This window comes from Patagioenas fasciata, unplaced genomic scaffold (genome assembly GCF_037038585.1).
Source record: "Patagioenas fasciata isolate bPatFas1 unplaced genomic scaffold, bPatFas1.hap1 Unplaced_92, whole genome shotgun sequence".
Taxonomy (NCBI): Eukaryota; Metazoa; Chordata; class Aves; order Columbiformes; family Columbidae; genus Patagioenas; species Patagioenas fasciata.
Genome location: NW_027288814.1, coordinates 89,440 through 101,986, shown reverse-complemented (window position 1 = coordinate 101,986; position 12,547 = coordinate 89,440). Strand labels below are relative to the sequence as shown.

The 12,547-nt window shown below is 59.8% G+C and overlaps 1 long non-coding RNA gene across 1 annotated transcript in view; it reads right to left on the bottom strand.

Annotated features, from left to right (window-relative positions):
* Positions 1–6,202: 6,202 nt before the first annotated feature.
* LOC139826917 (uncharacterized) overlaps positions 6,203–12,547 on the bottom strand; it is a 55,948-nt gene continuing 49,603 nt past the window's right edge. The window contains exon 3 of the long non-coding RNA XR_011737018.1: positions 6,203–6,960. This is a non-coding gene — a long non-coding RNA (uncharacterized lncRNA). The remainder of the gene's footprint in view (positions 6,961–12,547) is intronic.

The following is a 12,547-nucleotide window of genomic DNA, read 5'->3' as shown; positions in this document are numbered from 1 at the left end:
CATTCAGGGGACAGCCTTTGTCCCTAGGGCCCATTGTGACACCGTCGGGACCCCCATTGTCCCCAGGGCCCATTGTGACATCCCAGGACCCCCCATTGTCTCCAGGGCCCATTGTGACATACTGGGGAATCCCCTTTGTCCCCAGGGCCCATTGTGACGTCCCAGGACCCCCCGTCATCCCCAGGGCCCATTGTGTCATCCTGGGGACCTCCTTTGTACCCAGAGCTCATTGTGACATCCTGGGGAACCCTTTGTCCCCAGGGCCCATTGTGACGTCCCAGGACCCCCCTTTGTCCCCAGGGTCCATTGTGAAATCCTGGGGACCCCTCTTTGTCCCCACGGCCCACTGTGAGATCCTGGAGACCCCCTTGTCCCCAGGGCCCATTTTGAAACCGTGGGTATCCCCCTTGTCCCCAGGGCCCATTGTGACATCCTGAGGACCCCCTTTGTCCCCAGGGCCCATTGTGACACCGTGGGGACCCCCTTTGTCCCCAGGGCCCATTGTGACATCCCAGGACCCCCTTTGTCCCCAGCCCCATTGTGACATCCAAGGGACCCCCCTTTGTCCCTAGGGACCATTTTGTCATTCCAGGACCCCCCATTGTCCCCAGAGCCCATTGTGATATCCAGGGCACCATCCTTGATCCGCAGGGCCCATTGTGACGTCCCAGGACCCCCCTTTGTCCCCAGGGCCCATTGTGACATCCCAGGACCCCACTTTATACTGAAGGCCCATTGTGACATCCTGGGGACCCCCTTTGTCCCCAGGGCCCATTGTGACATTCAGGGGACAGCCTTTGTCCCAAGGGCCCATTGTGACACCGTCGGGACCCCTGTTGTCCCCAGAGCCCATTGTGACATCCTGGAAACCCCCTTTGTGCCCAGGGCACATTGTGACCTCCCAGGACCCCACTTTGTCCCCAGGGCCCATTGTGACATCCTCGGGACGCCCCTGGTCCCCAGAGCCCGTTGTGACATCCTGGGGACTCCCCTCTGTCCCCTGGGCCCATTGTGACACCGTGGGGACCCCCTTTGTCCCCAGGGCCCATTGTGACATTTAGGGACCTTCCAGTTGTGCCCAGGGCTCATTGTGACATCCCAAGACCCCCCATTGTCCCCAGGGCCCATTGTGACGTCCCAGGACCCCCCGTCATCCCCAGGGCCCATTGTGACATCCTGGGGACCCCCCTTGTCTCCAGGACCCACCGTGGCACCGTGGGGACCACCCTTGTCACTGGGACCCATTGTAACACTATGGGGATCCCCCCTTGTCCCCAGAGCCCATTGTGACATCCTGGGGACCCCCTTGTTCCCCATGGCCCACTGTGATGTCCCAGGACCCCCCCTTGTCCCCAGAGCCCATTGTGACATCCTGGGGATGCCCTTTTTCCCCAGGACCCATTGTGGCACCATTGGGACCCCCTTTGTCACTGGGGCCCATTGTGACTTCCCAGGACCTCACTTTGTCCCCAGGGCCCATTGTGACTTCTGGGGGATCCCCTTTGTCACCAGGGCCCATTGTGACGTCCCAGGACCCCCCTTTGTCCCCAGGGCCCATTGTGACGTCCCCGGACCCCCCATTGTCCCCAGACCCATTGTGACATCCTGGGGACCCCCTTTGTCCCCAGGGCCCATTGTGACATTCAGGGGACAGCCTTTGTCCCAAGGGCCCATTGTGACACCGTTGGAATCCCCGTTGTCCTCAGAGCCCATTGTGACATCCTGGGAACCCCCTTTGTGCCCAGGGCCCATTGTGACATTTCAGGACCCCACTTTGTCCCCAGGGCCCATTGTGACATCCTGGAGACGCCCTTTGTCCCCAGAGCCCGTTGTGACATCTAAGGACCCCCCAATTGTGCCCAGGGCTCATTGTGACATCCCAGGACCCCCCATTGTCCCCAGGGCCCATTGTGACGTCCCAGGCCCCCTCTTTGTCCCCAGGGCCTATTTTGACATCCTGGGGACCCCCCTTTGTCCCTAGGGCCCGTTGTGACATCCTGGGGACCTCGTTTGTCACTAGGGTCCATTGTGGCACCATGGGGATGCCCTTTGTCCCCAGGACCCATTGTGACATCCTGGGCACCCCCTTTGTCCCCAGGGCCTATTGTGACAGGGTGGGGACTCCCTTTGTCCCTAGGGCCCATTGTGACATCCTGGGGACCTCGTTTGTCCCTAGGGTCCATTGTGGCACCATGGGGACCCCCTTTGTCCCCAGGGCCCATTGTGACATCACAGGACCCCCTTTGTCCCCAGGACCCATTGTGACATCCTGGGCGCACCCTTTGTCCCCAGGGCCTATTGTGACAGTGTGGGGACTCCCTTTGTCCCCAGGGTCCATTGTGAAATTCTGGGGACCCCCTTTGTCCCCAGGGCCCATTGTGACATCCTGGGGACCCCACTTTGTTCCCAGGACCCATTGTGATGTCCACAATGGCCCCGTTGTCCCAAGGGGTCATTGTGACATCCTGGGGACCTCCTTTGTCCCCAGGGCCCATTGTGACGTCCCTGGACCCTCCATTTTTCCAAGAGCCCATTGTGACATCCTGGCGACCCTGCTTTTTCCTCAGGGCCCATTGTGGAACCATGGGGAGCCCCTCTGTCTCCAGGGCCCATTGTGACATTTAGGGGACTCATCTTTGTCCCCAGGGCCCATTGTGACATCCCAGGATCCCCCAATTGTCCCCAGGGCCCATTGTGACATCCTCGGGACCCCCCTTTGTCCCCAGGGCCCATTGTGACACCGTGGGTACCCTGCTTGTCCCCAGGGCTCATTGTGACATCCTGGGGACCCCCCGTTGTCCCAGGTCCCATTGTGACATCCCAGGACCCCCCTTTCTCCCCAGGGCCCGTTGTGACATCCTGGGGACCTCGTTTGTCACTAGGGTCCATTGTGGCACCATGAGGATGCCCTTTGTCCCCGGGACCCATTGTGACATCCTGGGGACCCCCTTTGTCCCCAGGGCCCATTTTGGCACCACAGGGACGCCCTTTGTCACTGGGGCCCATTGTGACATCCCAGGACACCCCTTGTCTCCAGGGCCCATTGTGATATTCAGGGAACTGCTATTTGTCCCCAGGGTCCATTGTGACATCCCAGGGCACCCCCTTGTCCCCAGGGCCCTTTGTGACATTCAGGGGACCCCTCTTTGTCCCCAGGGCCCGTTGTTGCATCCTGGGGTCCCCCCTTGTCCCCAGGGCCCATTTTGACATTCAGGAGAGCCCTCTTTGTCCCCAGGGCCTGTTGTGACATCCTGGGGACCCCCTTTGTCACTGGGGCCCATTGTGACATCCCAGGACCCCCCTTTGTCTGCAGGTCCCATTGTGACATTCAGGGGACCCCACTTTGTCCCCTGGGCCCACTGTGACGTCCTAGGACCTCCCTTTGTCCCCAGGGCCCATTGTGACATCTGGTGGACCCCCTTGTCCCCAGGGCCCATCGTGGAACCGTGGGGACCCTCCTTGTCACTAGGGCCCATTGTGACACCATGGGGACCACCCTTTTCTCCCCAGTGCCCATTGTGACATCCTGGGGACCCCACTTGTCCCCAGAGCCCATTATCACATCCTTGGGACCCCTGTGTCCCCAGGGCCCATTGTGACGTCCCAGGACCCCCCATTGTCCCCAGGGTGCATTGTGACACCGTGGGGACCCCCTCTTTCCCCAGAGCCCATTGTGACATCCTGGGGAGCCCCCTTTGTCCCCAGGGCCCATTGTGACATTTCTGGACCCCCCACTGTCTCCAGGGCCCATTGTGAACATCCTGGGGACCCCTCTTTGTCCCCAGGGCCCATTGTGACATCCTGGGCTGCCCCGTATGTCACCAGGGCCCATTTTGACACCGTGGGGACCCCCTGTTGTCCTCAGGGCCCATTGTGACATCCCAGGACCCCCAATTGTCCCCAGGGCCCATTGTGACACCATGGGGAACCCTCTTGTCACTGGGGATGCATTGTGACACAATGGGGACCCCACGTTTGTCTCAAGTGCCCATTGTGACATCCTGGGGACCCCCTTTATCCCCAGGACCCCTTGTGACGTCCCAGGACCCCATTTGTCCCCAGGGCCCATTGTGACATCCCAGGGCCCCACTTTGTCCCCAGGGCCCATTGTTACAGGGTGGGACCCCCCTTGTCCCCAGGGCCCATTGTGACATCCTGGTGACTCCCTTTGTCCCCAGGGCCCATTGTGGCACCATGGGGACCCCCTTTGTCCCCAGGGCCCATTGTGACATCCCAGGACCCCACTTTGCCTTAGAAGGTCACTGATCGGACTACTGGTACATCCTGACTCTGCTTTCTCAATAAACATTGAAGAACACCTGGGGTTTGTTTGCTCCAAGGGAAAACTTCCCTCCCACGGTTCCTGGTTCCCGGTCCTGTTTCCCGGTCCGGTTTGGCTTCGCTATCAGAACAGCTGCTGCCTCCACAGCCGCGCTCAAAGTCCCCGTTGTGACACCGGGATGGCGGGAGAAGGGGGGTGGCGGGGGCGGCAGCGGCGGCGATTGGGGGGGGGCAGTCGGGGCTGGGTGGACAAGCGGCGGCTGCTGCGGCTCCTCAGGCAGCGACAGCAGCAGCGATCGGGGGGACGTGGGGGGCGGACAAGCGGCGGCTGCTGCGGCTCCTCAGGCAGCGACAGCAGCAGCGATCGGGGGGACGTGGGGGGCGGACAAGCGGCGGCTGCTGCGGCTCCTCAGGCAGCGACAGCAGCAGCGATCGGGGGGACGTGGGGGGCGGACAAGCGGCGGCTGCTGCGGCTCCTCAGGCAGCGACAGCAGCAGCGATCGGGGGGACGTGGGGGGGCGGACAAGCGGCGGCTGCTGCGGCTCCTCAGGCAGCGACAGCAGCAGCGATCGGGGGGACGTGGGGGGGCGGACAAGCGGCGGCTGCTGCGGCTCCTCAGGCAGCGACAGCAGCAGCGATCGGGGGGACGTGGGGGGGCGGACAAGCGGCGGCTGCTGCGGCTCCTCAGGCAGCGACAGCAGCAGCGATCGGGGGGACGTGGGGGGGCGGACAAGCGGCGGCTGCTGCGGCTCCTCAGGCAGCGACAGCAGCAGCGATCGGGGGGACGTGGGGGGGCGGACAAGCGGCGGCTCCTGCGGCTCCTCAGGCAGCGACAGCAGCAGCGATCGGGGGGACGTGGGGGGGCGGACAAGCGGCGGCTCCTGCGGCTCCTCAGGCAGCGACAGCAGCAGCGATCGGGGGGACGTGGGGGGCGGACAAGCGGCGGCTCCTGCGGCTCCTCAGGCAGCGACAGCAGCAGCGATCGGGGGGACGTGGGGGGCGGACAAGCGGCGGCTCCTCCGGCCGCGGCCAGGACGTGGCTTCGCCGGCACCGGGGCCCGAGACCGCGCGCTGTGGGGCTGCGGGGCGGGTGTGGGGCCGGGGGGCTCCGGGGGTCCGAATAGTGACCTTCTAAGACAAAGTGGGGTCCTGGGATGTCACAATGGGCCCCAGTGACAAAGAGGGTCCCCATGGTGCCACAATGGGCCCTGGGAACAAAGAGGGGTCCCCTGAATGTCACAATGGTCCCTGGGGACAAGGGGGGTCCTACCCTGTAGTAATGGGCCCTGGGGACAAACTGGGGTCCTGGGATATCACAATGGGCCCTGGGGACAAACGGGGTGCCCAGGATGTCATAATGGGCCCAGGGGACAAAGAGGAGTCCCCAGGATGTGACATTAGGCCCTAGGGGAAAGAGGGGTCCCCAGGATGTCACAATGGCCTCTGGGGACTATGAGGGGTCCTGGGACGTCACAATGGGTCCTGGGGATAAAGGAGGTCCCCAGGATGTCACAATAGACCCTGGGGACAAGGGGGGTCTCCAGGATGTCACAATGGGCACCTGATACAAAGAGGGGGTCCCCATTGTGTCACAATGCATCCCCAGTGACAAGGGGGTTCCCCATGGTGTCACAATGGGCCTTGGGGACAATTGGGGGTCCTGGGATGTCACTATGGGCCCTGGGGACAAAGGGAGGTTGCCAGGATGTCACAATGGGCCCTGGGGACAATGAGGGGTTCTGGGACGGCACAATGGGCCCTGGGCACAACTGGGGGGTCCTTAGATGGGGGGTCCTTATGTGGGGGGTGATGGTTAAAGTGTAAGTATGGAGAAGCTTGGCAGATTGATTATACTACACTTCCACAAACACGTCAAGGTAAGCGTTATGTACTTACAATGGTGGAAGCAACCACTGGATGGTTGGAAACATCTGCCGTACCTCATGCTACAGCCCGAAATACCATCTTGGGCCTTGAGAAGCAAGTCCTTTGGTGGCCGGGTACGCCAGAAAGAATTGAATCAGACTATGGTACTCATTTCAAAAACAGTATTATAGACAATTGGGCCAAAGAACATGGTATTGAGTGGGTATATCATATTGCATATCATGCACCAGCCTCTGGGAAAACTGAAAGGTGCAATGGTTTGTTAAAAACTACACTAAAGGCACTTGGTGGTGGAGCCTTTAAAAACTGGGATTCACATTTAGCAAAAGCCACTTGGTTGGGCAACACCAGGGGATCAACCAATCGAGCCGGGCCTGCCCAATCAGAAATTCTATGGACTGTAGAAGGAGATAAAGTCCCTGTAGTACACATGAAAAATATGTTAGGAAAGGCAGTCTGGGTTCCTCCTGCCTCAGGCACAGGCAAACCTATTCGTGGGATTGTTTTTGCCCAGGGACCTGGCAGCACCTGGTGGGTGATGCTCAAGGATGGAGAAGTTCGGTGTGCACCTCAAGGGGATTTGATTTTAGGTGAAAATGTGCAATGCTGAACTGTATGATGTGAATTGCCGCACTAACAATGTTTAATAAGTGTCTTTCAGATCAAGACAATGGCGATGAAACCAGCGCTGGCTTCTTCGAGTGGCGCCCGACACCTTCTTGGAAGTTGGTGTCCTTAACCCACAAACAGGGGCCATGAGATGCACTTGGACCATTTTCCCTCCCTCGGAGACTGTGGTGACAAAATGAACTTAATGAACTTTTCAAAGGATGGTCCACTGATTAATTACTCCTGTGTATATATGTACATATGTATATATATATATATAGTAGTAGTGATTAATTAGATTGTATTGATAGATTGTATTGATAAGGTTTAAGTATTCAGTGAATGTCATATTATAAGGGGTGGAATGTCCTGGTTTTGTTAAAAAACAAGTTTCTCTTTTAGTGAATTTGCCTGTCAGCTCAAGCTTCATATTAGCTGCATTTTCCTGGAGAACCCAACACATGTTTTGGCAAACCCAGCAATGGAATGAAAACTTATTGATAAGCACGGATGCACATCTCGCGAGAGGGGCAACGAGAAACCGGTGACCAACTGTGTATAACATTCCGTTCACGTGAATGCTTCATATAAAAGTGGGAGATCACGAGGATCTCGGCCCTTTTCTCCTCATGGATGACATTAGGAGAGGACCTTGCTGGTCGTCCCTGTGAACGGAGGCCTAGTGAGAGACTGAATCCAGCTCCGGTTGGCTACAGAGTCTAATCCAGGACTTTGGATGCTGGCTCTGCAGTTGCTGAGACTTACAAGATTGGTTTTGTATATTTTGTATTATTTTCCCTGTTCTTATCAGTAGCATCAGTAAAACATCTTTAACTTTTCCAACTCTCTTCCCTCTGTGCTTCTTCCCCTCCCAATCGCCTGTGCTGAGTGGGAAGGGGGAGAGGGACAGGAAAAAGGGGGAATTGGGGGGGGAGAGGACGTTGACAACACATCTGGCAGGGTTTGATTGTCACCCCGCAATCCTAACCCTCGACAGGGACAAAGAGGGTCCTGGGATGTCACAATGGGCCCTGGGGACAAAGGGCGGTCCTCAGGATATCACAATGGGCCCTGGGGACAAAGGGTGGTCGCCAGGATATCACAATGGGCTCTGGTGACAATGGGGTCCCCAGGATGTCACAATGGGCCCTGGGGACAAGTTGGGGTCCCCTCAATTTCACAATGGGCCCTGGGGACAAAGAGGGCTCCCCAGCATATCACAATGGGCCCTGGGGACAATGGGGGGTCCTGGGACGTGACAATGGGCCCTGGGGACAAGGGGGGGTCCCCAGGATGTCACAATGGGCTCTGGGGACAAGGAGGGTCCCCAGGATGTCACAATGGGCGCTGGGGACAAAGAGAGTCCCCAGCATGTCACAATGGGCCCTGGGGACAAAGGGGGTCCCCACGGTATCAGAATGGGCCCTGGGGACAAAGGGGGGTCCCCTGAATGTCACAATGGGCCCTGGGGACAATGGGGGGTCCTGGGATGTCTCAATGAGCCCTGCGGACAAGGGTGGTACCCACGGTGTCACAATGGGCCCTGGGCACAAGGGGGGTCCCCATAGTGTCACAATGGGCCCTGGGGACAATGGGGGGTCCTGGGACGTCACAATGGGCCCTGGGGACAAGGGGGGGTCCCCAGGATGTCACAATGGGCCCTGGGGACAAAGAGGGGTCCCCTGAATGTCACAATGGGCCCTGGGGACAAGGGGGTGCAGTGGATGTCACAATGGGCCCTGGGGACAATGGGGGGTGTCCAGGATGTCAGAATGAGTCCTGAGGACAAGGGGGTTCCCCATGGTGTCACAATGGGTCCCCAGTGACAAGGAGGGGTCCCCATGGTGTCACAATAGGCCCTGGGGACAAAGTGGGGTCCAAGAATGTCACAATGGGCCCTGGGGACAAAAGGGGTTGCCATGGTGCCACAATGGGCCCTGGGGTCAAAGGGGGTCCCCATGGTGCTACAATGGGCCCTGGGGACAAAGGGGGGTCCTGTGATGTCACAATGGGCCCTGGGGACAAAGGGGGTGTCCCCATGGTGCCACAACGGGCCCTGCGAGCAAGGGGGTGGCCAGGATGTCACAATGGGTCCTGGGGAAAATGGGGGGTGCCCAGGATGTCACAATGGACCCTGAGGACAAGCGGGGGTCTCCATGGTGTCACAATGGGCCCCAGTGACAAAGGGGGTCCCCTGAATTTCACAATAGGTCCTGGGGACAATGGGGGGTCCTGGGACGTCACAATGGGCCCTGGGGACAAGGAGGGATCCCCAGGATGTCACAATGGGCCCTGGGGACAATGGGGGGTCCTGGGACGTCACAATGGGCCCTGGGGATAAGGGGGGGTCCCCAGGATGTCACAATGGGCCCTGGGGACAAAGAGGGGTTCCCTGAATGTCACAATGAGCTCTGGGGACAAGGGGGTGCAGAGGATGTCACAATGGGCCCTGGGGACAATGGGGGGTCCTGGGATGTCACAATGGGCCCTGGGGACAAGGAGGGATCCCCAGGATGTCACAATGGGCCCTGGGGACAATGGGGGGTCCTGGGACGTCACAATGGGCCCGGGGGACAAGGAGGGATTCCCAAAATGTCACAATGGGCCCTGGGGACAAAGTAAGGTCCTGGGATGTCACAATGGGCCCTGGGGACAAGGGGGGGTCCCCAGGATGTCACAATGGGCCTTGGGAACAAGGGGGTCCCCCAGATATCACAATGGGCCCTGGGGACAATGTAAGGTCCTGGGCTGTCACAATGGACCCTGAGGACAAGGGGGGTCCCCAGGATGTCACAATGAAGTCTTGGGACAAAGGGGTCCCCAGGATGTCACAATGGGCCCTGGAGACCAGGTGGGGTCCTGGGATGTCACAATGAGCCCCAGTGACAAAGGGGGTCCCTATGGTGCCACAATGGGCCCTGGGGACAAAGGGGGTCCCCTGGATGTCACAATGGGCTCTGGGGACAAGGAGGGTCCCCAGGATGTCACAATGGGCCCTGGGAACAAAGAGCATCCCCAGCATGTCACAATGGGCCCTGGGGACAAAGGGGGTCCCCACGGTATCAGAATGGGCCCTAGGGACAAGGGGGGTCCTCTGAATGTCACAATGGGCCCTGGGGACAATGGGGGGTCCTGGGACCTCACAATGGGCCCTGAGGACAATGGTGGGTCCCCTGAATGTCAAAATGGGCCCTGGGGACAAAGGGGGGTCCGCAGGATGTCACAATGGGCACTGGGGACAAAGGGGGGGTCCCCAGGATGTTACAATGGGCCCTAGGGACAATGTGGGGTCCTGGGATTTCACAATGGGCCCCAGTGACAAAGGGGGTCCCCTGAATGTCACAATGGGTCCTGGGGACAATGGGGGGTCCTGCGACGTCACAATGGGCCCTGGGGACAAGGAGGGATTCCCAAAATGTCACAATGGGCCCTGGGGACAAGGGGGTGTCCCCAGGATGTCACAATGGGCCCTGCGGACAAGGGTGGTACCCACGGTGTCACAATGGGCACTGGGCACAAGGAGGGGTCCCTATAGTGTCACAATGGGTCCTGGGGACAAGTGGGGTCCCCTGAAAGTCACAATGGGCCCTTGGGACAATGTGGGGTCCTGGGATCTCACAATGGGCCCCAATGACAAACGGGGGCCCCTGAATGTCACAATGGGCCCTGGGGACAATGGGGGGTCCTAGGACGTCACAATGGGCCCTGGGGACAAAGGGCGGTCCTCAGGATATCACAATGGGCCCTGGGGACAAAGGGTGGTCGCCAGGATATCACAATGGGCTCTGGTGACAATGGGGTCCCCAGGATGTCACAATGGGCCCTGGGGACAACAGGCGGTCCTGGCATGTCACAATGGGCCCTGGGGACAAAGAGTGTCCCCAGGATATCAGAATGAGCCCTGAGGACAAGTTGGGGTCCCCTGAATTTCACAATGGGCCCTGGGGACAAAGGGGGGTCCTGGGACGTCACAATGGGCCCTGGGGACAATGGGGGGTCGTGGGACGTCACAATGGGCCCTGGGGACAAGGGGGGGTCCCCAGGATGTCACAATGGGCCCTGGGGACAAAGAGGGGTCCCCTGAATGTCACAATGGGCCCTGGGGACAAGGGGGTGCAGTGAATGTCACAATGGGCCCTGGGGACAATGGGGGGTGTCCAGGATGTCAGAATGAGTCCTGAGGACAAGGCGAGGTCCCCATGGTGTCACAATGGTTCCCCAGTGACAAGGAGGGATCCCCATGGTGTCACAATAGGCCCTGGGGACAAAGTGGGGTCCAAGAATGTCACAATGGGCCCTGGGGACAAAAGGGGTTGCCATGGTGCCACAATGGGCCCTGGGGTCAAAGGGGGTCCCCATGGTGCTACAATGGGCCCTGGGGACAAAGGGGGGTCCTGGGATGTCACAATGGGCCCTGGGGACAAAGAGGGTGTCCCCATGGTGCCACAATGGGCCCTGGGAGCAAGGGGGTGGCCAGGATGTCACAATGGACCCTGAGGACAAGCAGGGGTCTCCATGGTGTCACAATGGGCCCCAGTGACAAAGGGGGTCCCCTGAATGTCACAATAGGTCCTGGGGACAATGGGGGGTCCTGGGACGTCACAATGGGCCCTGGGGACAAGGAGGGATCCCCAGGATGTCACAATGGGCCCTGGGGACAATGGGGGGTCCTGGGACGTCACAATGAGCCCTGGGGACAAGGGGGCGTCCCCAGGATGTCACAATGGGCCCTGGGGACAAAGAGGGGTCCCCTGAATGTCACAATGGGCCCTGGGGACAAGGGGGTGCCGAGGATGTCACAATGGGCCCTGGGGACAATGGAGGGTCCTGGGCTGTCACATTGGACCCTGAGGACAAGGGGGGTCCCCAGGATGTCACAATGAATTCTTGGGACAAAGGGGGTCCCCAGGATTTCAAAATGCGCCCGTGGGACCAGGGCGGGTCCTGGGATGTCACAATGGGCCCCAGTGACAAAGGGGGTCCCTATGGTGCCACAATGGGCCCTGGGGACAAATGGGCTCCCCTGGATGTCACAATGGGCTCTGGGGACAAGGAGGGTCCCCAGGATGTCACAATGGGCCCTGGGGACAAAGAGCGTCCCCAGCATGTCACAATGGGCCCTGGGGACAAAGGGGGTCCCCACCTTATCAGAATGGGCCCTGGGGACAAAGGGGGGTCCCCTGAATGTCACAATGGGCCCTGGGGACAGTGGGGGGTCCTGGGATGTCTCAATGAGCCCTGCAGACAAGGGTGGTACCCACGGTGTCACAATGGGCCCTGGGCACAAGGGGGGGTCCCCATAGTGTCACAATGGGCCCTGTGGACAATGGGGGGTCCTGGGACATCACAATGGGCCCTGGGGACAAGGGGGGGTCCCCAGGATGTCACAATGGGCCCTGGGGACAAAGAGGGGTCCCCTGAATGTCACAATGGGCCCTGGGGACAAGGGGGTGCAGTGGATGTCACAATGGGCCCTGGGGACAATGTGGGGTGTCCAGGATGTGAGAATGAGTCCTGAGGACAAGGGGGGTCCCCATAGTGTCATAATGGGTCCCCAGTGAGAAGGACGGATCCCCATGGTGTCACAATGTGGCCCAGTGACAAATGGGGGTCCCCTGAATGTCACAATAGGTCCTGGGGACAATGGGGGGTCCTGGGACGTCACAATGGGCCCTGGGGACAAGGAGGGATCTCCAGGATGTCACAATGGGCCCTGGGGACAAGGAGGGATCCCCAGGATGTCACAATGGGCCCTGGGGACAAAGAGGGG